General features: G+C 40.1%; 1 pseudogene; it reads right to left on the bottom strand.

Annotated features, from left to right (window-relative positions):
* Positions 1-2372: 2372 nt before the first annotated feature.
* LOC122101087 lies at positions 2373-4353 on the bottom strand (annotated as a pseudogene).
* Between the last annotated feature and the right edge of the window lie 23545 nt (positions 4354-27898).

Genomic DNA, 27898 nt, shown 5'->3' with positions numbered 1-27898 from the left:
AGAAAACAAGAGTCATTTAGCAGGTCATAGATGTCAGGTTTTTAAAAAGAGGTAGCCGAGTAAGAACAGCAGCACTCACGTGGTATTCAGATAAGGGGTAGGTTTATTCAGTAGACCTGCTGGAACCAGGCTAGGTTGGCACTCCACGTGGCTGGGAAAGGCCTGGGAAAGAAAGAGCTGGGAAAGAGGAAAGAGAGGGGAAAGAGCTACAGCAGAGAGAGAGCAGAGAGAGAGAGAGAGAGAGAGAGAGCTAGAAAAGAACAGCAAGAGAGCATCTGGGCCTGCGCTAGGCCTTATGTAGGGTATGGGTGGAGAAATTCAGATGTGACCTCAGCGGATGCAGATGTGACCTCTTCCAGGTGTCCCAGTTGCCTAGGTAATGCAGGTACTGGGTGGAGACTTTGCTGCGAGGAGGGTGGAGTCTGCTAGTTATGCAGGAGTGGACCTTACAATAGGAACCTAATCTGACCCGCTAGGCTCAGCTCCACCCAGGGAAAAGACACCCAGCCAAGGCTTTTTTCACTGGGTAAACAGAGCCAGAGGCTGCCCTCCCTACAGCAGCCTTGACAATCAATTGAAATACAGTAAACATAAACTCTGAGAATGGCTCCAAGCTGGGCTTTGTGAGTGTCTCAGAAGCTAGCCACTCAGGGAAAAGCTACTGTTTGCTGAAAGGCCTCAACTCTACCCAGAACCTAGTCTCATCACAGCATCTCCAAACTAGAGGAAACACCCACTACCTCTTTTCTGATACTCAAAGCAGATCTCCCTCCCATTGAACTAACCTGGGAGGAGGATCACAAAATCCTGGGTACAGCAGAGAATTTTTCTGCCTGCTCTAACAAAAGGACTTAAGAAACCATCCAAGCCACAGGAAAATCAAACACCACAACCAGACCAGAGACTCCAACAAGAGACTGGTTACGGCCACAAGGGAGATACAGGATCTTTCCATCCCTCCCAAATCAAAGAACTCATTTTTTGTTCCTTTTATACATTTTTTTTTCTAATTTAATTTTAAATTTTTAACTTAAAAATTGTTTTCTATTAACAATTTTTTCTTCCTCTTATAATTTTTATTTTAGGGGTATAAGTGTGTGTGCTTTTTTTTTTTTTTTTTTTAGAGAGAGTGAAGACATTTATTTTTTCGCTTTCATCTGAACACCCTTGTTTGAAAAAACCAAAAAGCATGCGCATCGATGGCACTCTTATAAAGAAAAACAAAGTAATAAGCGGTAAATCAACAATACAAACAATAGGGTTTACAGATGGGCACAGGACTTTTAATTTTAGAGAATAGTTAATTCTACTCAAAATCAACATGTTTAGGAGAAGCTTCTAATTTTTCAAACATTTTGATACAATTTTTCCAACTACCATATTTTATCGACCCTCTGCTCAAAGGACTGAGGTACAGTCCTTGGAATCAGCGTGCTCAGCCCGCAGGCCACTTCGCCTGGCTAGAACACCCATTACAGTCCATGCAGCCCACTGGTCAATATGCGACTTGGGAGCACTGTTGTGATGCTCAAACTCTACAGCTTACATCTACTCTGATGGAGTCAGAAATGAGCTGAGGGCTGCTAGCAAAATATACCTAAAACACAGTCTTGACTTTGTAGATCAAATAAATTATAGCCCATAGTGTGGGAACATTTCATGCCGCTTGACCTTTGCTTCCTTGCGCAATAAGGCTGTGTTCTGTGTGTGAATACATGTATATGAATGCTGAATACCTCACTTACTAATGGACAGAAACCAATTTGTATCACACTTCTTGCTCAGCTGGCTTATTTTCTGATTTTGGAAAAGCAATGTGATACAGGCATAAGTTTCTCTCAATTCTTAAAAATCACAATTCAACAGGTATGTTTCATCTGGGTCACTAGAATTATGCAACCAAAGGCCTTAAGCAGCAGACCGAAATATCACTTTCAAAAAGGGCAAGCAGGCAGTAGTGTGTCCATTTTAACCTAAGGAAGGCGTGGATTCCACTTTAGAAAGACCTCCTTCGGTGGCAACTGTCCCATGACTGTGGGTGGTGGAGCTGGATGCCTTCCTGCAAGGGAACTCTCTCTGGAGGTGATACAGATTAGCTGTGTGGCTCCATTAACATTAGCAGCAAACAGACAAACCCACGTCTGTATTTTACTGCCTTCAGCCTGAATTTCACAACCAAATCCAAATGCCTCTGCAAGAAGCCACAGGCGACAGGAGGAGCTCCACTTGAGCCAGGGCAACAGTGCCAGCTCACCGTTTGTGCACTGGAGTTCTGGGCAAATCCCTGAGCAGCACCACCGAAGGACACCCAAAGGGAAAGGCTTTGGACACAGTGGAAAGCCATACAGCAGCACAATGATTCCCCAATCAAACGTCCTGCTAAATCAAAGAGAAATAGCCAAAGGCACATGCTAAAATTGGTGCAGGCTCCCAGCACCTAGAACTGAAGACTCCAAGCCCAAGAAGGTTCACACTGATTAGTCTGATATAGAAAATAACAGGAAACCTTTATGTTTTTAAGTATTATGGCACTCATGCTGGGAGTGTAGCTTCAATCTTCAAAGGCTAGGCAATTTCAAGTTCTGCTACAATGAATCAGTCACAATTTTAAATTTCATTTTGTCTCTTCATACATTATTCTTTTGTAGAATGGGTATGCACATTAGCAGTTTCAGTATTAGAAAGGTTCATTATTTTGCAAACATAAAGCAAAACCAGCTAAATAACACAGTATGGAAGAACATGCACAGAGTTGCTCCATGACACTCCTTGCCCTTTTCCTACGCGTAGCTCAATACGTAAATACAACTTGTCACTGGCTGGTATCTGAACACTTTAGTGATGAGAGATTAGAGCTGACAAGTTGGAAAAAATGTAAAGTAACAAATGTGGTGAAATAGGTTCCAATGAATGTTACAAAAACAGCCATGTGAATTATACAACAATAGGAAAATACATAATCCTAGTCATCTTTACAAGCTGACATTAGTTGGAGAGAGTGGAAAGAGTAGCACAAATTCCACTAAGCTTTCCTGTCACCGCAGCTCCAGTGCTAAAGCTGGAAAACCTTTTCCCAAGATCAATTTCATATCAGCTTTAGTCACAGAGTCTATTTTACTTTTACTTGTTCAGGCAACAAGGCTTTATTCACACTTCTCATTTAATTCAGGAAACAATTGGATGTAATATGCAGCCTTCACTAGCAGACAAGATTGCCATCCCAGTGGGGGATAGCCATTGTCCGCAGTCTATGATTTAACCGCCACCCACAGGCAGCCGAGCACCGTCCCATAGATCCACATGTTCACATACAGTTTCCTCCCAGCCTCTGTCATGAGCAAGCCAACAGTCATACCACCCAAGAGCAGCACGGAGGGCAAAGTCTTCTTGAGACTTAGTTTGGAGTGAACACTTTTCCCAGGAAATTTGTTTCTTCTTGCTGGATCTGGTGAATCAAAGAATTCTATAAGCAATTTGTCTTTGATCTCAAACCGTTCATGAAGTCATCTTCTCATATATGCTTCCTCTTCTGGAACATTTTTCTTGTCGATATGATCAACGTGAATATGAGTTTTTAAGCATTCTTTACAGAGAAATTCCGTCATAGTCAGGGGCTCCTGGTGCTGCCGCTGCTGCCAGTTTCGCACTCCTCCCTTCGTAAACGAAGGTAATGTCATAGATGACATCCAGGTAACTCTTCAGAGAGTCAAAAGCAACGTGAGTTGCCTTTATTCTTGGTGTCAGCACGTATTTTTATACTGTAAGGCCATGTTCAGCAGCAAATGCCTGACTAGCAGATAGGAGTTTTGTTTGTCCTGGGCTGAATCTTGTTCCCTCTGGAAAAATCACAAGGTACATTGGTGTTCCTGCTTTCACGTAGCTCTGTAGCTTGTTTCTCATCTCTTTTTCATTAAACTTGGCACTTCGCTTTACGTAGATCCCACCATGCCTAGAAAAGTAGCACCCGTACAATGGCAGCCATTTTAGCCCGTCTTTCAGCACGTAGCGCACATGTCCAAGAGCATTCTGCCTGACGGCCAAAATATCCGCTACAATCCAGTCCACTGTGCTTTGATGATTTGATAAATATATTACATTTTCTTTATTTTTTGGCAAATCTCCATATAGCAATATCTGCACCCCGGTGTAGTGCTCGAAGAAGAAGAGCACCATGCTCTGGTAGACGCAGTAGAGCCGGTCGTCCACCAGCTGGTAGACGCGGGCTGGGAGCAGGGCCTACAGCAGCCGCCAGGCACCCCAGGCCAGCACGTAGGTGGGCGCCGAGCCCAGCAGCAAGATCCCCGGCAGCAGGTAGCGCATGGAGTACGACTGGAGCACCAGGGACAAGAGCATCGGCCTGGCTGCCGCCGCCGCCGCCCCCAAGCCCCGCCCGCCCTGCCCGGCCCAGGCCCCGGCCGCTGCCCGCGGGCGGCCAATCACCGCGCGGGGCCCGCCGCGCCGCCGCCCCCTCGCCTGCCCGGCCTGGGCCGCCCAGATGCCGAGCCCGCTGCCCGCTCTGGGCCTCTGCCCCATCCTCCTGGGCCGTGCCGCCAGTCGCAGGCAGAGAGTGCAGGCCAGGAACCACTCGCCACCACGAGGCCGGGGGGAGGGGGGGGACGCTGCGGCCCAGCGCGGGACAGGGGCTGTGTGTGCTTTTTTTGTTTTTCGTTTTTTTTTTCTTTCTTTTCTTTTTTTTCTTTAAAATTTTTTTTTTGTTTAGCTCTATTGACCTTTTGATCCTTTTTTTCCTTCTCATTCTTTTCTTCTCTTTTGTTCTTCTTTGAGTGACTTAATTGCTCTTCTGCTCATCCTCAGATATACCTGTAGTTGATTATTAGACCTTATCGCCCATTGTGGACACACTTAATCCAGAAAATTATTACTCAGTTCAAAACCCTTTAGACTTAAATTCCTTATTAGCAGTACTACCTCCTTATATCTTTATGATAGTTTAACCATTTTTATTTTAGAATTTTTCACATCTCATTTCTATCCCTACCCTTATCTTATCCACATGCTTCTCTGAATATGGTTTTTAACATTGCATAATTTTTAAGTTTTTAAGTATTTCACTTTTTAATTTTTGTTTTTAATTATTTTCTTGTCTCTTTTTTCTCTTTATCCTCTTTTTTCCTCTCTCGCTAATATTGTTCTATCCAACCTATCTCCCACATTGAGATTAGGACTTAGTTAAGTTAACTCATTCTCTGCCTTTCCACAACTCTCTATTCCTATTTTACCCACATTTCTCCCTAAACATAATAATTTCTGGTTTGCCAAATTCTTCTTTGCGGTTCATAGCACATTAATACATAGTTGTTTGATGTTGAATAGATATATCTGTTGAACTAGAGTGTATCTGCCGACTTTTGACTGTGCAAGTACGGACTTTGGTTGATGCTTACCTTAAAATAGTGTTCTAGCACAACATTGGTGTTACTTTCATCCCTAATGGGAAAGGCAAGCTGGAAAAACACAAGAAAAATGGCAAGTCTGGGTATCTCAACTTGCACTCATGATAATCAGGGGTCAGAACAGATAATGAATAATCCAAAGGAGAGTTCCCATAAAGCTCTACAAACACTATTGGTAAACATGGTAAATGAAAAGATTGAAAACATACAAAAGACTATGGATGAGCATGATAATGAGAGAGAGGAGGTGAACCAAAGTTCAATATAGGAATATCATGAGCATGAGGAAGATTCTCAAAGATTGATACAGGAATTGCATGAGCAGCTTGAGAACACTCCAAGAGAAATAAGGGAATGGCATGAGCAGGCTGAGATCAGTCAAAGAGAAAGTCAGGAATGGTGTGAAGAGGCTGCGAACACTCAAAGAGACCTACAGGTTTCGCGTGAATGTGAGGAAGCTAATCAAAGAGTATTACAGGAATAGAGAGAGCAGGATGAGAATACACAAAGATCACTAAAGCCATTCATGGAATCCATAAACAGAGAGATGAAAGAAGTTCACAATGGGAATGCTGAATGGAGCCCAAAGGATGGAATTAAAGTCCAAGGAAACAATAACCAAGCAACTAAGTGATTTGAGGTTAAATACTGAACACCAAATTAAGGAAGTAAAGAAAAAAGATCTAAAACAAAGCTCCATCAAAGAATTTGAAGCCATCAAAGCTGACCAAGTAGAAGGAAAAGAAATAAAAAACAAAGTAGAAAGTCATGATAGTAGGTTAGACCATGCAAAAGATCGAATTTCAGGGATTGAAGACAGCCTAGATATCATAAAGACATACAACCAGCCAAGACAAATCCAAGAAATATGACTGATCTATTCAACACTTGGAATACACCATCAGAAGGCCTAATCTGAGGATAATGGCTGCAGAGGAGCACCTAGAGACAGAAGTTGATGATCTAGGAAGTTTGTTTAACCGGATCCTAGCAGAGAACTTCCAAAAAATGCAAAAAGATAGGCCTATTCAGACACAATAAGCTTTTAGAACTCCAAATAGACCAGACCAGAATAGGACATCCTACCGTCACATTATAACCCAAACAGGATCAATTCAGATCAAGGAAAAGATCCTTAAAGATGTTAAGGAGAAAATATCAATCACCTATAAAGGAAAAACAATTAGAGTCACCTCAGATTTCTCAGCACAGACGATCAAGCAAGAAGAGCCTGGAATGATGTATGATATGCCCTAAAGACAAACAATTATTAACCAAGAATACTGTACACAACTAAACTCTCCTTCATAACTGAAGGTCAAATAAAAACCTTCCATAGCAAAGAAAAATTGAAACATTATATCTCCACAAAACCAGCCCTACAAAAGATTCTTAAAGATGTGCTACACATAGAAAACCAACAAGACCACAATAAAGGCCAAGAAACCGCACCCAAACTGAGCATCCAAGAATCATCGGAAGAACCCAGTTGCTGCAGCCCCCAAGAAGTTGGATAAAATGGCAGGAACTCACAAATATCTCTCAGACATATCCCTCAACATTAACGGAATTAACACACCAATTAAGTGACACAGAGTGTCTAGTTGGATCAAAAAGCAAGATCCTTCTATCTGCTGCTTCTATCAGGAGTCACATCTTGCCCATAAAAACTAACAAATTTTCAATATGAAAGGCTGGAACAAAATCTTCCAAGCAAATGGCCCCCATAAACAGGTGAGAGTTGCAATCCTAATATCAGATAAAATAGACTTCAAATTAAAATTCGTTAGGAGAGATAAAGAAGGTTGCTAAATAATAATTAAGTGGTCTCTCCTTCAGGAGGATATTACAATTCTAAATATCTATTCGCCAAACAATGGAGGTTACAAATTTATCCAAGAAACACTAGTTTCCCTCAAATCGAACATAGATCCAGAGATGAATTGTTGGGGACTTTAACACACCCCTTTCCCTACTAGATAGATCAACTCAGCAAAAACTCAACCGAGAAATTGCAGAACTAAACAACTGCATATATCAATTAGATTTAACAGACATCTACCAAATATTTCACCCATCACCATCAGAATACACATTTTTCTCAGCAGCACATGAAGCATTTTACAAAAAGATCACAATTTAGGAAACAAAGCAAACTTGTATAAATTCAGAAACATTGACGTTTTACCTTACATTCTCTCTGACCACAAGGGAATAAAATTAGAACTCAACACCAAAAGCCACCAAGGAGAGTCCTGGAACACATAGAGACTGAACAAAACATTGCTGAATCATAACTGGGTCATGGAAGACATTAGAAAGGAAAATCAAATGTTCATGCTATTCAACAAAAATGAACACACAAATTACCAGCTCCTCTGAGACACAGAAAATGCAGTACTCTCGGGCAAGTTTATAGGTCAAAGTTAATACAACAACAAATTGGAGAGATCTGAAACCAAAAATTTAATGAGATATCTGAGCTTTCTTGAAAAAGAGCAGCAAGATAAACCCCAATCCAGTAGACAGAAAGAAATAATTAAATTTAAATCAGAATTAAATGAATTAGAATTAAAAAAAAACCTAGAGTCAACAAAACAAAGAATTGGTAATTCGAAAATATTGACAGACTCTTAGCAAATCTTATCAGAAAAAGAAGAAACACACCCAAATAAATAAACTCAGAGTTGAGAATGGAAACATCACCACAGAAACAACCAAGATTCAGAACATTATAAGGGATACTTCTCAAAACTTTATGCTAATAAGTTTGAAAACTTTGAAGACATGTATCATTTCCTCGCAAATATTGACATGCCAAAACTAAACCAAGATGAGCTAAACCATCTTAACAGGCCATATTAAGCATTGAAATAGAAACAGCAATAAGAGATGCCCCATCTAAGAAAAGCCCAGGACCAGATGGTTTTACAGCGGAATTCTACAAGGCATTCAAAGCAAATCTCACACCAATACTCCTCAAACTCGTCAATGACATTGAAAGAGAAAGTTCACTACCGAACTCATCCTATGAAGCCATCATAACACCCATCCCAAAACCAGGCAGGGCCTCATCAAAGAAAGAGAACTATACACACATTTCTTTGATGAACATTGATGCAAAACTTCTCAAGAAAATTTTGGCCAATAGACTTCAGCAATTCATCCAAAAAAGCATACACCACGATCAAACAGGATTCATTTCAGGGATGCAAAGCTTGTCAATATACTCAAATCAATTAATATAATTCATCACATCAACAGGAGCAAGAAGAAGAACCACATGGTTATCCAATAGATGCAGAAAAACATTTGACAAGATCCAACACCCCTTTATGATGAAGGTTCTGGAAAAATTAGGAATCCATGGAACATTCCTCAATACAATAAAGGCTGTATATGACAAACCTACAGCCAGCATTATACTTAATAGTGAAAAACTAAAGCCCTTTCCTCGTAACTCAGGAACGAGACAAGGATATACACTTTCTCCACTTCTCTTCAATCTAGTATTAGAATGCCTAGCTACAGCAATAAGACAAGATGCAAACAAAAAGGGGATCCAAAATAGTGAAAGAAGAAGTAAAAGTCTCCCTCTTTGCAGATGACATGATCTTGTATTTAAAGAATCCCATAGACTCCACTCCCAAATTTCTCAAGCTGATTCAAAACTTTGGCAAAGTAGCAGGGTATAAAATTAACCCTCAGAAATCAATGGCTATTCTTTATACCAACAATGAGAAAAGTGTGGCTGAAATTAGGAAAGCAACTCCAATTATAATAGACCCCCCCAAAATAAAATGCCTAGGAATTAACAACCAAAGAAGTGAAGGACCTCTATGATGAAAAGTTTAAAAACTCGAAAAAGGAAATCAAAACAGAACTTAAAATCTAGCAGAAACTCCCATGCTCCTGCATTGGAAAGATCAACATCGTGAAATTGGCAATACTTTCCAGGGCTATCTACAAAATCAATGTGATACCTATCAATATTCCAACCACAATCCTCAAAGAAATTGAAGAAGCAATCCAAAAATTCATATGGAACAATAAAAGACCCAGAAGAGCCAAAACAATCCTCAACAGAAAGAACAGTGCTGGAAGAATATCAATACCAAATTTCAAACTCTACTATAAAGCCATAGTAATCAAAACAGCTTAGTCCTGGCACAAGAACAGACCTCAGGACCAATGGAATAGAATTGAAAACCCAGAAATGAACCTACAGACCTGTAGCCATCAAATTTTCGATAAGGAAGCAAAAAAATTGAATGGAAAAAAGACAGCCTGTCTTCAGTAAATGGTGCTGGCAAAATTGGTTAACTAGATATAGAAAACTAAAGCTAGATCTCTATATATCACCCTGCACCAGAATCAACTCCAAATTGTTCAAAGACCTCGGAGTCAAAGCAGACACTCTGCAAACAATACAGGATGGAATAGGAGAAACCCCAGGTCTCCTTGGCACAGGCCAAAATTTTCTTAATAGAAACCCAGAAACAAAACAAATCAAAGAAAGGTTGGACAAATGGGATTTCATGAAATTGGAGAGCTTCTGCATGGCAAAGAAATAGCTAGAAAGATCAATAGAAAGCCCACCGAATGGGAGAAGTTCTTCACTATCCATACAATAAACAAGGGTCTCATATCAAAAATATACCTGGAATTCAAAAAATTAAATCCCCCAACAACAAATCTTCAAAGAAACAATTGCCCAATAAATAAGTGGGCTAAAGACTTAAAGAGAAACTTCTCTGAAGAGGAAAGAAGTATGGCCAATAGACTCATGAAGAAATGTTCATTCTCCCTAGCCATAAAATAAGTGAAAATCCAAACAACATTGTGATACCACCTCACCCCACTTAGAATGGCTGTAATCAAGAACTCTAATAACAACAGATGCTGGAGGGGATGGGGACAGAAAGGAACCTTACTGCATTGTTGGTGGGGTGTAAACTTGTTCAACAGCTTTGGAAAGCAGTATGGAGGTTCCTCAAAAGAGTCCACATAGAGCTTTCCTATGACCCAGCATTCCCACTTTTGGGCATTTACCCAAATGTTCACAAACAAGATCACACTAAAGCTACCAGCACAACTATATTTATTGCAGCATTATTTACCATAGCTAATGGAACCAACCCAGATACCCCTCAGTAGATGAATGGATCAAGAAAATGTGGTATATATACCCAGTGGAATACTATGCCTTCATCAGAAAGAATGACATTGTTAGGAAATCGAAAAAAAATTATTAAGTGAAGTAAGCCAGGCCCTAAGAAACATAGTTCCCATGATTTCCCTTATTGGCAATATCTAGTATATGTCTGAGTCAAGCAGAAATAAGACTATTTCTTTGTTGCTTTGTATGTCCCTATCCCACGGAATAACCCCTGCTTTCACTGTATGTGATGTTGATATAATTTGTGAATGGGAAGGGAAAAAACAAATAGTTTCAAAAGGGATACATTTGGACCCATTGCAACAATGAGATGTATAAATCGTTATGTCAAAATCGAACTTTACAACTTTGGTGGGGGGGAGGAGGTTTGGTTGGGGGGCGGGGGGAGAAGGTGAAGGGATGACAAGGGGAAACAAAGGAGGAGGCTACAATGCCTGAGAGCAAATGTACTCATTGTCTTGCCCATGTAATTGTAACCCCTCTATACAGTATTTCCACAATTTAAAAAAAAATTCTTTTTCTTCTTCTTCTTCTCCTCCTCCTCTTCCTCCTCCTCTTCCTCCTCCTCCTCTTCCTCCTCCTCTTCCTCCTCCTCCTCCTCCTCCTCCTCCTTCTCCTGCTCCTCTTTCTTTTCCTCCTTCTCCTCCTCCTACTCCCTTTTCCTCTTCCTCTCACCTATAGTCTCCTCTATACTTTGGATCATCTGTTAAAAAAGAAGAAAAGAAAAAGAAATGTACTTCATTACCTTGCTCATGTACATGTAACTCCTCTGTATAGTATTTTCACAATAAAAATTATTTTTAAAAAGGCCATGTCACAATATAACCTTTATATCTCTATGGCAATATGATGTCAAAATGAATTTTTGATGTCACGGGGTGATGAGGTCACAATATGATTGTGAAATCACAACAAATTTGTTATATCACAATGACATTTTCGATTTCAATTGATACTAGTTCACAATGAAATATGAGTTCACATAAAGGGGCTTGAAGCCTCTGAGGCCATGAATTTTCTAAAATGTTATTAGGTTTTTGAAAACACAATGGGACAGTGATTTAAAAATATCCATGTGATGTCACAATTTCATGTTATAATAATGTTTTGAGGTTACAATTATATGGTGATGCTATAATGGTTATCGTGTCACAATAGGTTTGTGATAGCACAGTGGGATTATGAGGTCACAATGGCATGTCAGATATCAGTATTCATTAATTCCCAATGAGTATATGAATTCACATACGGATGTATTGTCTCCAAAACATGTGTTGTCACAAATATAATGAAATCCTAACAGGTTTTTGATGTCACAACGTGACCCAACAGCCATGATATCTGGCAGTGTGATGTTACAACGGAACTGAAATCATGGTGGATGTTTGATATCACCTATCAAAAAATACATATTATGAGCTCACAAAAGTTCTAAGATATCAAATTGGCAGCATGTCACAAAAATTATGGAGACAGCACATGTTTGTGATTTCGCAGTGTATGTTTTATCACAATGGCAATGTGATGTTACAATGCTCATGGTGTCAAATTGGATTTCTGAAATTACCATGTTGTGAGGGTCAAAGCAGTTTGTAGGCTCAGAAAGGGCCTAAGTCATCATAATGGCAAAATATCACAAAAGTTATCAGGACAGGACAGTTTTGTGTTGTCACAGTTATCTAGTGATATCACAATGGCAATGTGATGTCACAAACAAACTGTGATGTCACAATGATATGATGTCACAATTGGTTTCTTTTTTATTTCTTTTACAAACTTTTTTTGTATTGTGAAGATACCATACAGAGAGGTTACAAGGTAATGAGTACATTTCTTAGCAAGCATTGTTGCCTCATCCTTTCTTTCCCCTTACCATTCCTTTCCATCTCCCACAAAGGTCCCCTATCTCCCCATCCCCATCCCCCATGCCAAAGTTGTAAAGTTAGTTTTTCAGCATAACATTGGGAACATCTCATTGTTGCAATGGGTCCACCTGTATCCCTATTTAAACAATTGTTTTTTTCCCTTCCCCTCCCTAAATTATACAAACATCAAATATAGTGAAAACAGAGGTTACACAATGGATTAGGAACATACAAAGTAACAAATAAATCATATTATAAATATATTAGAAACTGGCAAGAAAGAAAAAAATAACATTTGAATATTTATCTTGGGGTTCATTTCGCCTAATATCAACAAATCTGACCGTTTTGCTTCTCTCACACATATACTGGTTATTGTAAATAAGGGAAACCATGGGACTTATGTTTCTTTGCGCCTGGCTTACTTCATTAATACAATTTTTTCCAAGCCTTTCCATTTGCTAACAAATAGGGCAATGTCATTCTTTCTGATGAAAGCATAGAATTCCATTATATATATACCACATTTTCTTGATCCATTAATCTACTGAGGAGCATCTGGATTAGTTTGATATCATAGAATTGGTAAATAATGCTGCAGTAAATATAGTTGTGAAGTAGATTTAGTGTGGTTTTCTTTGTGATCATTCTGGTACATGCCCAAAAGAGAGATTGCTGGGTGATAGAGGAGTTCTTTTTGTAGTCTTTTGAGGAACCTCCATAATATTTTCCAAAGTAGTTGAACAAGTTTACACTCCCACTCACAATGCAGTAGAGTTCCCTTCTATCTACTTTTCCTCCAGCATCCGTTGTTATTAGAGTTCTTGATTCTAGCCACTCTAACTAGGATGAGGTGGTATCTCAATATTGTGTATATTTGCATTTATTTTATGGTCATGTTGAGCATTTCTTCATGTGTCTATTGGCCATTCTGTCCTCTTCAGAGATGTTTCTTTGTAAATCTTAACCCACTTATTTATTGAGCAGTTGTTTCTTTGAAAATTCGTTGTAGGGAGATTTAATTTTTTGAGTTCCAGGTATATTATAGATATGAGATTCTTCTCCATTGTATGGCTAGTGAAGATCTTCTCCCAATCTGTGGGCTTTCTACTGACCTTGCTCGCTGTGTACTTTGCTGTGCAGGAGCTCTGCAATTTCATGCAATCCCATTTGTCCAACCTTTCTTTGATTTCTTGTGTTTCTGGGTCTCTATCAAGAAAATTTCTGGCTGTGCGAAGACTTATGATTTCTCCTATTCCTTCCTGTAATTGTTTCAGAGCGTCTGTTTTGACTCCGAAATATTTGATGCATTTGGAATTGATTCTGGTGCAGGGTGATATATAAGAATTTAGCGTTAGTTTTCTGCAAGTGATTAACAAATTTTTCAGCACCATTTAGTGCAGAGACTTTCCTCCATTCTATATTTTTAGCTTTCTTATTGAACATTAGATATATGTAGGTATATGGGTTCTTTTCTTGGAATTTAATTCTATTCCATTAGTCCCGAGGTCTGTTCTTATGTCAGTACCAAGCTGTTTTGATTATTATGGCTATGTAGTAGAGTTTAAAATTTGGTATTGTTATTCCTCCAACAGTGTTCTTTCTGTAAGGATCATTTTTGCTATTCGGGGTTTTTTATTTTTCCATATGAATTTTTGGATGTCCTCTTCTATTGCCTTGAAGAATGAGGTTGGAATATTCACTGACTTTGTAGATAGCCTTGGGACGTATTGCTATTTTCATGGACGTTCATCCTTCCAATCTAGGAGTTTGGGAGGTGTTTCCACTTTCTACGTTGTGTTTTGCTTTTCTTTGTCAGGTTTTTAAGGTTTTCATCATAGAGTTCCTTCACTTCTTTGGTTAAGATAATTCCTAGGTATTTTATTTCTTGTGTGGCAATTACGAATAGAGTTGCTTTCCTGATTTTAGCCATGCTTTTCTCATTGTTGGCATACAGAAAAGCTGTTCATTTTTGAGGGTTAATTTCATACCCTGATATTTTGTCAGTTTTGAATTAGCTTGAGTAATTTGGGAGTGGAGTCTGTGGGATTCTTTAAATACAAGATCATGTCATCTGCAAAGAGGGAGAGTGTTACTTGAACTTTCCCAATTTGGATCGCTTTTCTATTTGCATCTTGTCTTATTGCTGTAGCGAGGCATTCTAAGACTAAATTGGAGTAGAGGAGAGAGTGGACATCCTTGGCTCATTCCTGAGTTAAGAGGAAATGGCTTTAGTTTTTCACCATTAACTATAATGGTGGCTGTAAGTTTGCATATACAGCCTTTATTGTATTGAGGAATGTTCCGTGGATTCTAGTTTTTCCAGAGCCTTCATCATAAAGATTTGTTGGGTCTTATCTATTGAGATAACCATGTGGTTCTTATCCTTTCTCTTGTGAATGTGATGAATTATTGATTTATGTATATTAATATTAATTGATTTGTGTATATTGAACCAGTTTTGCATCCCTGAAATGAATCCTGTTTTATCTGGTGTATGACTTTTTGGATGAATTGTTTAAGCCGATTGGACAAAATTTTGTTGACAAGTTTTGCATCAATGTTCATCAAAGATATGGGTCTATAGATCTCTTTCTTTGAGGAGTCCTTGCCTGGTTTGAGGATGAGGGTTATGATGGCTTCAGAGAATGAGTTCTGTAGTGAACTTTCTCTTTTAATAGCATTGAGGATTTGGGGGTGTATTGGTGTAAGCTCTGGTTTGAAGGCCTTGTAGAATTCCTCTGTAACTCTATCTGGTCCTGGGATTTTCTTAGATGGTGGGTCTCTTATTGCTGTTTTTATTTCAATGCTTGATATGGGACTGTTAAGATGGTTTAACTCATCTTGGTTTAGTTTCAATATATCAATATTTGCTAGGAAAAGATCCATTTTTGCCAAGTTCTCAAACTTATTACCATACAGGTTTGAGAAATATTCCCTTATAATGTTCTGAATCTTGGTTTTATTTGTGGTGATGTTTCCATTCTCATCTCTGAGGTTATTTGGGTATGTTCTTTTTTTGATAAGATTTGCTATGGGTCTGTCAATTTTGTTAATTTTTTCGAAGAACCAACTCTTTGTTTTATTGATTCTTTTTTTTTTTTTTTTTGGATTCTTTTTTTTTTTTGATTCTACTTCATTTAATTCTGATTTAATTTTAATTGTTGCTTTCTGTCTACTGGATTGTGGTTTATCTTGCTGCTCTTTTTCAAGGAGGATCAGATATGTCATTAATTTGTTCGCTTCAGCTCTCTCCAATTTGTTGATATAGGAACTCAGAGCTATAAACTTGCCTCTAAGTATTGCCTTTGCTGTGTCTCAGAGGAGCTGGTAATTTGTGTGTATGTTTTTTTTGTTGTTGAAAATCATGAGTATTTGAATTTTTATTCTAATCTCTTCCATGACCCACTTGTGATTCAACAGTGTGTTGTTCAGCCTCCATGTTTGACTGGACTTTCTTTGGTGGCTTTTGCTGTTGAGTTCTAATATTTTCCCTTGTGGACTGAAAGAATGCAAGGTATAACTTCATTGATTCTAAATTTGGACCTTTGCTTTGAGATGTGAAATGTTGTCCATTTTGGAAAATGTTCCAAGTGCTGCTAAGAAAAAAAATGTGTACTCTGATGCTGCTCAGTGAAATATTCAGTAGATGCCTGTTAAATCTAGTTGTTCTATGCAGTTTCTTAGATCTATGGTTTCTCTTTTGAGTTTTTGCCGAGTTGATCAATCTAGTGGGGAAAGTGGTATGTTAAAGTCCCCAACATTAAATGTCTTTGGATCTATGTGAGATTCCTTGGATAAATTTGGGTTCTCTGCTGTTTGTTGAATATGTATTTAAATTCGTAATATCATCCTGAAAGAGAGTTCCCTTAATTAGTATGTATTGATCTACTTTATCTCTTCTCTAGTTTTAAGTCTATTTTATTAGATATTAGGATTGCCAACTCCCGCCTGCTTATGGGGACCGTTTGGTTGGTAGATTTTGTTCCATCCTTTCACTTTCAAAATGTAATTAGTTTTATGGGCCAGGGATAACTCTTGAATGCAGTAGATAGGAAAGATCTTGCTTTTTAATCCAACTAGACAGTCTATGTTGCTTAATTGGAGAATTAAGCCCTTTAATGTTGAGAGGTGTTTGGTAGTTCCCGGCCATGTTATCCACATTCTTGGTGACTGCCACAACAGGGACCTTCCTATGGTTCTTGGATTCTCAGTTTGGATGCAGCTTTTTGGCTTTTATTGAGGTCTTGGGTTTCTATGTAGGATATGTTTAAGAATCTTTTGTAGGGCTGGTTTGGTGGAGACATATTGTTTCAGTTTTTCTTTGCTATGGAAAGTTTTTATTTGACCTTCAATTATGAAGGATAGTTTACCTTGGTACTATATTCTTGATTGATAGCTGTTTGTCTTTAGGGCATGGCATACACCATCCCAGTCTCTTCTTAATTGTCTTTGCTGAGAAATCTTTAGTTATTCTAATTGTTTTCCGTTGATCTTTCTCCTCGGTTGATCTTTCTCCTTGACAGCTTTAAGGATCAGTTCCTTGGTCTTGATCCTGCACATATTATGATGTGATAGTAGGATGTCCTTTTCTGGTCTGGTCTATTTGGGGTTCTAAAAGCTCCTTGTATATAAATAGACTTATCTTTTTGCATGGTTGAGAAATCCTCTGCTAGGATCCTGTCAAATAAATTTTCTAGACCATAAACTTCTGTCTCTAGGTGCTCCTCTACACCAATTATTCTCAGATTAGGACTTCATATGGTATTTTCCACATATTGAATAGATCTGTCTCATTTCTTGGTTTATCTTGGATTGTGGTATGGTCTTTCTCCATAATATCTATGTTGTCTTCAAATCCCTGAGATTCGCTCTTCTGCATGTTCTAACATACTGTCAAGTCTTTCTACTTTGATTTTATTTATTTTTCTTCTAATTGCTGGGCTTTGATGGGTTCAAATTCTTTGTTGGAGCCCCATTTAGATCTTATATGAACTCTTTACTTCCTTAATTTGTTTTTCAGTGTTCATTCTCAAACTCACTTAGTTGATTTTTTTATGGTTTCCTTGGATTCCCATTCCTTCTCTAGGGCACCATTCAGCATTCGCTTTGTGGTCTCCCTGAATTCTTTCAGCTGTCTGTTTATGGATTCCATAAATGCTTCTATTGATCTTTGTCTATTCTCATCCATTCTCGCAATACCTACATTACTTTTTGATTAGCTTCCTGGTGTTCACGCAATTCGTATAATTCTCTTTGTCTGTTCTCAGCCTGTTTATGCAATTCCTTTCTTCCTCTTTGAGTGTTCCCTACCTGCTCACGCAATTACTGTATTAATTTTGAGTAGCTTTTTTACACTCACAAGATTCCTGTATTAAACTTTGGTTTGTCTCCTCTCACTCCCTATCACATTCACAGTGAGTCCTTTTCAGGTTTTCACTCTTTTCATTCACGATGTTTACCAGTAGTGTTTGTAGAGCTTTTGTGGAAATCTCCTCTAGATTATTCATTAACTGTTCTGTCCCCTGATTATGAGGGGGAGTTGAGATACCCAGACTTGCCATTTCTCTTGTGTTTTCCCAGCTTGTTCTGCCCATTTAGAATGAAAGTAACACCAGTTTTTTGCTAGAACACTCTTTTAAGGCAAGTACATTCCAGACTCCTGTAGTTTCACAGTCAAAATGGCTGCAGATAAATATAGTTCAACAAATACAATCAATTGAACATCAAACAACTATAGGTTAATGGGCTAAGAACAGCAAAAGAAGGATTTGACAAATCAGAAATTAATAGGTTTAGGGAGAAATGAGGGGAAAAATATAATTAAAGAGATGTGGAGAGGTAAAAGGAGAGTGAATTTAACCAAGTCCTAAACTGCGAGGGAAATGGATTGGACAGTGTGATAGGAGAGAGATAAAAAAGAAAAAATAGAAAAAAAAGAAATTTAAAAATAAAGCACTTAAAAATTATGTAAGATTAAAGAAATGATATTGAGAGAAGAAAAGGATAGGATGAGACGGGGAGGGATAGAAAAGAAATATGAAAAAAAATTAAAAATTCTTAAAATTAGTTACTTGAAAATTATAGAGAGATAGAGATAGTACTGCTATTGAAGAAGATAAGCCTAAGAGGTTTGGAATTGAGTAATACATTTCTGGATTAAGTATGTATACAATAGGGGATAAGGTCTAATAATAGACTATATTATATATCTGGGAATGAACAAAAAAACAATTAAGTCATGCAAAAAAGAAAGGAAGACAAAAAATGAAAAGAATAATAAAAGACCAAAAGGTCAAAAGGGTATTAATAAAAGCACACCTAAGTGGCGCTGTGGCTCAAGTGGTAGAGCTCTAGCCTTGAGCTGAAGAGCTTAGGGACGGCGCCCAAGGCAGAGTTCAAGGCCCACAAACAACAACAAAAAAAGCACACCCACATATCCACACACACACATACACCTAAAATAAAAATTATGAGAGAAAAAGTTTAACGAAACAATTCAAAAAATAAAAAAATGAGAAAAAGGTACAAAAAGCTCTTTGATTTTTTTTTTTTTTTTGGTGGGGGTTTGGGAAGATCCTGTGCTTGGTTTTCCTGTGGCTTGATTGGTATCTTAAATCAGGTTGTTTGAGAAGGTAGAAAATGCTCTGTGTTTTGCAAGGGTTTGTACCCTCTTCCAAGTCTAGTTCAGTGGGAGCAGATCTGGTTTGACTATCACAAAAGAGAGATATGGCTGTTTCCTCTAGTTTGGAGATGTTGTTATGAGGCTAGGTTCTGAGTAGGGTTGAGGCCTTTCAGCAAACAGTAGCTTTTCTCTGAGGGGCTAGCTCCTGAGACACTCCCAGAGCCCAGCCTGGAGCAATTCTCAGGGTCTATGTTTACTGCGTTTCAATTGTATGTCTAAGTCGCTGTAGGGAGGGTCAGCCTCTGGCTCTGTTTACCTAGTAACGAAATTCACTCCTCTGTGAGCTGAGCTATCTGCCTGGGCTGGGTGACTTTCCTTCCCGCTGTGTGGTTCCTGTGACCTCCTAAATGACTGTTTTCTTCCAAGGCCTGAGTTGGAGCTAGCTGCTTAGCCAGGCCTTTGTCAGTATCAAAGATGGAGATCTCTCGTGGTAGGGGAGGGCTGGCCTTCCCTCCCTTGCTTCGTGAGAAGAAGTGAGTATGTCAGGGTTCTACTCACGCCAGTCTTATTTCCTGGGCCAACTCTTGTCTGTGATCTGCACGATGAAGGTATCTACTCCTTGTCAGTTCTTGCTGGTGTTAAATAGAATCTACCAGCCCACCACATTTGGTGCCTTTGTCTCGGACTCTCTCTATAGGTATGGCAGCTATATCCACCGCAACTACCGCCGCAGCTTGGGATACTGGCAAGTGTTCAGGTCTGTCTCCTTGTCTGGATTTTTCCACTCTGGCCAAACTCTAGTTACTGTGATGACACACTTGATGTGATTCTCTAGCCTAGGACTCTTCACTGAAACACTAAAACTGCTCTCTAAGCAAGAGCTTGTTTTGTTTCCAGCTTCTCTGCCAACATCATCCTCTGAATTCCTCAACAATGGGTTTCTAATATTAACCCTCATGCCACGTTTGAAATAGAATGAAATGTCTACAGCCATACCACCCTGAATGCACCCGATCTCATTGAAATAGAATGAAATCACAGAACAGGCATTTACAATGTGTGAATGATGTCACAATAACAATGCATTATCATGATGCTATGATGTTATTGTAGTTTTGTGATGTCACAATGACCTGATAGTGTCATAATGACAATGTGATATCATACTGTGATGATGTCACAAGAGGTTTGTGATATTACAATGGCATGTCTGATCTCAATTGTCATCAGTTCCTAATGAGTCTATAGGTAGAGAAAGAGACTGTGATATCACAAAAGCCATGGGTTTTTCAATGGTGTTTAGAGGTCATCATAGGTTTGGATTGTCACAATGTGACTTTGGTGTCATAACGGCAATGTGATTTCACATAGTTTTGTGATGTCACAGTGGTGAAGAGGAAAAAAATGAGTTAGTAAGTCATACTCAGTTTATAATATCACAATCAAAAGTACAATTTCAAATGTTACTAATTCACAATGAGCATACTGTAATAACCCATAGGGCCCCAATATTCTGAGGCTTCCAATAATCAGCTTGGCCCTATGGCTGGCCTGCTGGAGAGGTCAGAGCATATCACAGAAGGGGGTGGTGCATGTTACTGGAGGTGATGGGGTTTCAAGCCCTATATGGTGAGCTGTCAAGAAATGATAGGACAATGGGCAGAATGGAATGTGAAAATTTTTAGGCAGCACATCCATTGGAGTGGTATAGCCTATATACTGATTGAGTGTTCAGGGCAACAGAAAGGTAGAGAAAGATGGGAAAGACGTGGAGGGAAGCAAGTCATGAGATAGCAGGAAGGGAAAGGCCTGGAAGGAGAGGAAGTTGCGGAACAGCCAGAGGGGAAGTACAGCAACTTGACATTGGGGAAGAGCAAGTTAGGTCTGTGAGCATAAAGAGACCTGAAGCAATTAAGGAAGTGGTGGAAGGGGAAAAGGGAAAGTCCTGGAAAAAAGGACAAGTCTGTAAAGGAGGAGGGAGGAAGGGAAATGGAAAAAGGTTGGAGCTTCATATACCATAATTTTGGGGGTGAGTGGTTTGCAGACCAATTAACAAAGGGAGAGGTTGCCCATTGGAGGTCTGAGTTTGGTGGTCCAGGATGCTCTTGGATCTGGGTATCCAGCCCAGTACAAGTTATCCGCAGGCCCCTTTCTAGTGTAAATTATTATCTTAAATATTCCTCGATGGATTGTCTCATGCTTTAGAGGTAATAATTTTTGGATGTCCCAAAACAATAATTCATCTGAATGTCATCAGGACGTGATCCCGGGAAAAACCCTTCATAGGTGAGTGTCTAAACCCTCAGGGTTGCCTTCTTCATATGTTTGTTTCCTGAGGACAAGCTTGGAGAAGAATTATGTAGGGTTCTTGGGGTGTGTCTAGGGCAAGCTTGCCAGATTGTTTTGGGGAATCGTTCTGGAGGTCTTCTGGGGTTTCCTTGGGAAGCTATCTGGGACCTCCTTGGGAGGTCTTTTGGGTCTTCCTTGAGAAGTCATCTGGAACTTCTTCCCAAGGTGATGTACATTCTTTGAGAAGGCCTCTGGGACCATCCTGAAAGGTCACCTAAGGGCATTTCTGGAGGTCATTTGGGACCTTTGCTGGAATTCATCTTGGGCATCCTCATGAGGCCACCTGAGACTTCTTTCATAGGTCATCTGGGACCTCCTCAAGGGGTCATCTCAGGCCTACTCAAGAGGCTATCAGGGACCTCATTCAGAGGTCATTTTGGGCCTCCTCAGTAGGTCATCTGAAAACTCCTCCACAGGTCATCTCTGATCTTGAGATAACACCTTTGAGAGATTTGGGAAATGTGGGTTAAGTGTCTGTGGCTACTGTCTCTGTGTTTACTGTGTATTAACACAACACCTCTGTTTAATCCTTTATTCCAGGATGGGAGAACAATGTCCTCAAGTTCTTGTAACTAAAAAAAAAACTTCTTTCCTGGTGTTACAGGATCCCCCAGAGAAAGACCCACTGCTGTACTCCTTACCTATTCTGTGCCATCAGCACCTCTGATGTGAAGTCCTTCCCATACCAGAATTTGTTCTTTTTATCAGCCTTAGGTGCTACAAGGTGGTACAATTCCCTTATTAACCTTGAGACAATCATTGGGGAGATGGTGGGCAGGTCCCCTTTCTAATGTGTGTTCACTTTAGAAGTAATGACCTGTGTAATTAGAAACAGCAAAATCCGTCCTTTTCTAAGAAGGATTGGGATGGGGGGAGAAGGGGGAGGCTGGGAAGGGATGTGAAGGGTAAACAAAGGAGGAGGCTGCAATGCTTGGTAAGAAATGTACGCATTATCCTGCCCATGTAATTGTAACCCCTCTGTACAGTATGTTCACAAATAAAATTAAATTAAATTAAAAAAATCCGTCCTTTTCTGAAAAACTCCAAGGACTCATCTCTTTATTAGAGATTTTTCACACATCAGCTCATCTGTGATGAATGTCAGTAACTTTTTTTTGGTAGGTCTTGGGGCTTGCACTCTGGGCTTGGGCACTGTCTGTATGCTCTTCCACTCAAGGCGAGTGCTCTACCGCTTGAGCTACAATGTCACTTCTGGTTTTCTAGTGGTTTACTGGAGATAAGACTCTCAGGGACTTTCCTTCCCAGGCTGGCTTTGAACTATGATCCTCAGATCTCAGCCTCCTGAGTAGCTAGGATTACAAGCTGGTGCCTGGTGATTGTCAGTAACTTTTATAGCTGTTTTTCACCTAGGAGTAATGCATCCAGCATAATGGCTTGAAGGCAGTCCTTGGACAAGCTGGTTTCTCCAATGATTAGCCAGTCTATTTGGAGCAAGTATTTTCCCAGTCTTGCCCAAACTGGAGGAACAATAGCAATTGAGATAAAGAGGCACTTACCAATTAACACCACACTCTGTTAGCAGTTATACACTGATCTAGTCCTAGAGGTTCTCTATTGCCATATGCAAATGAATTATACTGTCTTCACCTAGGGTTTCTTGATCCCTGTTCTTCTTCTGCTTCCAAAACTCACACCCCCTTCACAGCCTGTCATTCTTCTAGATTATCTCTTTTATCAAACACCCACCGGGTAACCTTTACCAACTCAGATAATACCTTTCCCTACAAATCTTTTAACTTTGGGATCTTCTAATTCTGGGGCTGACTGGGTAACAAAGACCATAATTAGGACTCTTCCAATTTCCTGGGACTCAAGTTCCATAGGCACAGAAGTCCTACAGGCCTCTCCCAGCTGTTCCAGAAAAGCAGTAGGGGACTCACAAGGGAGCTGTACAGTCTCATTCACCTTAGGTTAATAAGTTGGCTTCCTAGACACTGCCCATATCCCTGATAACAGAATCTGGTGCTAATTGGTAAGCAATTGCTTATCTCAATCGCTGTTGTAGTCCCATCTTGGGTTAGTCAAAGGAAATACTTATTCCAATCAGACTGGTTCATTAGTGGGGAAACCATCTGATGCAAGGACCGCCTTCAAGACACTGTGCCAGATTTGTTCCCTTTACTCCCAGGTAAAAAGCACTGGTAAAATTTGCTGACAATTATCCAAGGTGAGCTAGTGTGTGAAAAATACTGTGTCTAATAAGGAGATTATCCCTGGGGTTCATCAGAAAAGGACATATTTTGTTGTGCCCAGTTATACATGTCACTAGTTGTAAGGGGACATACATTAGAAAAGGGGCCTGCCCACCATCTCCCCCATGAACCTTTCTCAAGGTTAATAAAGGGACTGTACCACATTGTATCACCTAAGTATGGAACAAAGAACCACTGATGGTTTGGGAGGTTCTTAACATCTGAAGTGTTGATGGATCGATCAGAACTGGAGGGAGAGTACCCCTGTTTGTCTTACTCTGGGGGATCCTGTAATACAGGGGGAGAAGAATTTTCAGTATGAGAAATTTAGGATATTGTTCTCCAATCCTAGAAAAAGGGATAAACAAGGGTGCATATAAGACATACAACCATTACCAAACACACACAGAAAAATAACCATACAACCCACATTTCCCCAATCTCTCAAATATGACCTCTGGAGGAGTTCCCAGATAACCCCTAGAAGAATGAGATGGCCTCTCAAGGAAGACTCAGATGACCTCTCAATGAGGTCACAGATGGCTTTTTAAGGAAGCCTTAAATGACCACCTAAGGAGTCCTAGGTGGCCTCTTGAGGAAGGCCTCTGTAGGAGGTCCCAGATGGTTGCTCAAGAAAACCCCAGAGGACCTCTGGAGGAAGTCCCAGATGGCTTCTCAAGAAGCCCCAGATTACCTCTGGAGTAGCTATCAGATGGACAGTTGATGAAGCCACAGATGACCTCCGTAGGAGGACCCAGATGACCTCAGAGAAAGGTCCCACATGGCCTATGGAGGAGTCCCTAGATTGCCTCAGAGAAAGTGTGAGATTGCCCCACGAGGAGGCGCCAGATAACATCTGAAGGTCCAAGATGACCTCTCGAGGAGGTCCCTAATGACCTCCGGAGGTGGCCCCAGATGGCCTCTTGAGGAAGCCTGATAACTTGTAGTGGAGGTCCCTGATGGCCTCTTAAGGGAGACCCAGATGACCTCTGGAGGAGGTCCTAGATGGCCTCTTGAGGAGTCCCCAGATGACTTCGAGAGTAGGTCTCACACAGCTTCCAAAAAATGTCCCAAATGACCTCTTGAGGAGGTCCCAAATGGCCTCTCAAAGAAGACACAGATGACTTCCAGAGGAGGTCCCAAATGGTTTCTGTAATAGGCCCAAGCTGACTTCCAAAGAAGGTCCCAGATGACCTCCTGAGGACTCCCCCCACACCATCTGCCTCCTGGAGGAGGCCCCGGGTGAGCTCCACGATAGCTCCAAAAGACTCTTGAGTTCTCAAAGAGGTTCTTATGGAAACCCCACATGACCTCTGGAGCAAGTCCAAGATGGCTTCTCAAAAAATCTCCAAATGACCTCAGAAAGAGGTCCAAGATGGCTTCCAAGGAAAGTCTTAGATGACCTCTTGAGGAGGTCCCAAATACAGGCTGTCAAGCCCATTCAGACTCACCCCAATGGAGTTCAATTACTCTTTTCTGCATTGGTTCTCAGGAAACAATCACTTGAGGGAGACTCTCACCCCTGAGGGCTGAGACACTCACCTATGAGGGGGTTTTCCAGGGGCCCAAGGCCCAATGCTATTCAGATGGATTATTTCACTGGGACATCCAAAAATTATGACTCCTAACACATAAGACAATCCATCGAGACACATTTAAGATAATAAGCAAAGACGTTTACAATAAAAAGGGATCTGTGAGCCGGGCGCTGGTGGCTCACGCCTGTAATCCCTCTCAAGAGGCTGAGATCTGAGGATCACGGTTCAAAGCCAGCCCAGGCAGGAAAGACTGTGAGACTCCTATCTCCAATAAACCACAAGAAAACCACAAGTGGAGCTGTAGCTCAAGTAATAGAGTGCTCGCCTTGAGCTGAAGAGCTAAGGGACAATGCCCAGGCCCAGAGGTCAAGCCCCACGACCGACCCTAAAAAAAGGGATCTGTGACTACTTTCTCCTGGGCTGGATACCCACCAAACCTCAGGCCTCCAATGGGCAGCCTCTCCCTTTGTTAATTGGTCTGCAAACTACCCAACCCAAAATTATGATATCTTAAGCTCCAAAATTCAATGGGCAAGGTTTTTTTCTTTCCTTTGCTCCATCTTTCTCTAAAGACATTCCTTTCAGGTCTTTCCCTTTTTCATTTCTACCATTTCCTTCTCTTCAGGCCTCTCCATTCTCCACAGGTCTGCCATGCTCTCCCTCTGTGGTCAGTTGCCATCCTTACCCTCCAGCTGTCTTCCTCTCCTCCCAGGTCTTTCCCCTCCTGCTGTGTTACCGTTCCTTTCTTCCAGATATTACCCTCTTTTTCTACCCTTCTTAGGCTCTGAACATGAAGTCTATATATAATCTGTATCCCTCCCCCACTCCTGCCTGTTTCAACCTTCAGTTCCCAAAATTTCCATGTCCAATCACTTCTTGAGAGTTCACCATGTGGGGCTTGACATCCCCCATCCAGAAGCATACACTGCCCTATTCAGTCCCATGCTCCATCCTCTCCAGTGGGCCAGGCATGGGTACTCCATGATTATTGGGCCCTGTGGATTGGGGCCCAGCTGGTTATTACGCTATCCTCATTGTGAACTTGTAGCATTTGAAATTGAAATTCTCATTTTGAGTTAATCACAACTGAGATTTGGCATGGCATTTTGACATCACAAACTCATTTTGATGTCACAAACCTATGGTCACCTAACCACCAGTATGGCATCACCAACTAATTGTGAGATCAAAACATTATTTTGCCATGTAATTGTGACATTTTCATTGTGATATCACTGAACCATTGTGTTTTCACAAATCTATTATCACTTTATAACATTATAAAAAATTCATGGGCTTAGGAAGATCCATAGTGAACTTGTATACTCATTCTGAAGTGGTAACAATTGGAATTGGACATGTCATTGTGATATTACAAACTGTGACTTATCAAACCCATTATGGCACCATCACCACTGTCACATACCAATCCCATTGTAACATTGCATTGCCATTGTGATATCATGATCACATTGTGACATCCTAATCCATCTATGATCCCTTAGCAACTTTGAAAATACACATGGCCTTTGTGACATCATAGTGCTTTGGTGCACCCATATCCTCATTGTGAATGAAGGAATATTTAGATTAGATATGCCATTATAACATCACAAAACTTTTATGATATCATCTCCTCTGTGACATCTCAATGTTATGAAATCATCAAAGTATGTGACATCACAAAAGGACAATGACATCATAGCATTATGACATCACAGTGGCATTGTTTTCATAGACACATTGTTAGTGCCTATTCTATGATTTCATTCTATTTCAAATGTGGTATGCCAGTTGACATCAGAAACCCATTATCAACTCATAATCATTGTGACATCAAAATCCCTTGGTGACATAACTGTGGTATTGTGTATCACTAACCATTACATCACAAACCTGTCCTGTCTTCATAACTTTAGTGAGATGGTGCCATTGTGATATCTTAGGCATTTTGTGAGCTCATAATCTGTTTTTGACCAAATAATATTTCAGGTATGACATATGATATCAGAAATCCACCGTGACATCCTGACCATTGTGACACCACACTGCCAGATATCATGATCATAATTTCACATTGCTACATTACAAACCTGTTAGGATGTCATAACATTTGTGACAACACATCCCTTTGGAGACATCACAGTCTATTTATGAACTCATATACTTATTGTGAATTAATAACAACAGAGATCCCATTTGCCATTTTGACATCACAAACCTATTGTGACATCTCAAAAGTATCATGGCCTCATCAATAGGATCACAATATAGTTGAGACATAAATCATTATTATGACATGATATTTTAACATCACAACGCCATTGTGATATTACAGTCCAACTGTGTTTTCACAAACCTTTCGAAAATTCATGGTCTTTGGGATTTCAAGCTCCTTCTGTGAAATTTTACCCTGATTATGAACAGTTAGCACCTGAAGTGGGACCTGTCATAATATTACAAATGTGTTGTGACAGCACAGGCCCATTGTGACCTCATCATCACTGTGCCATCACTTTTCCATTATGACATCACATTGTCGTTGTGACTACACAATCATATTGTGACATCCCAAACCTATTATGACCTCTTCGGTCTTTTAAGAAAACATGGCCTTTCTGACATCACATTCCCTTTGTGTACCCATATCCTTATTAAGAAGTACTGACAATTGAGATCAGATATGCCATTGCAACATCACAAACTTTTTGTGCC

This window comes from Dipodomys spectabilis, unplaced genomic scaffold, assembly GCF_019054845.1.
Source record: "Dipodomys spectabilis isolate Male_0828 unplaced genomic scaffold, ASM1905484v1 ptg000626l, whole genome shotgun sequence".
Taxonomy (NCBI): Eukaryota; Metazoa; Chordata; class Mammalia; order Rodentia; family Heteromyidae; genus Dipodomys; species Dipodomys spectabilis.
This window is presented reverse-complemented; position numbering and strand designations above follow the sequence as displayed.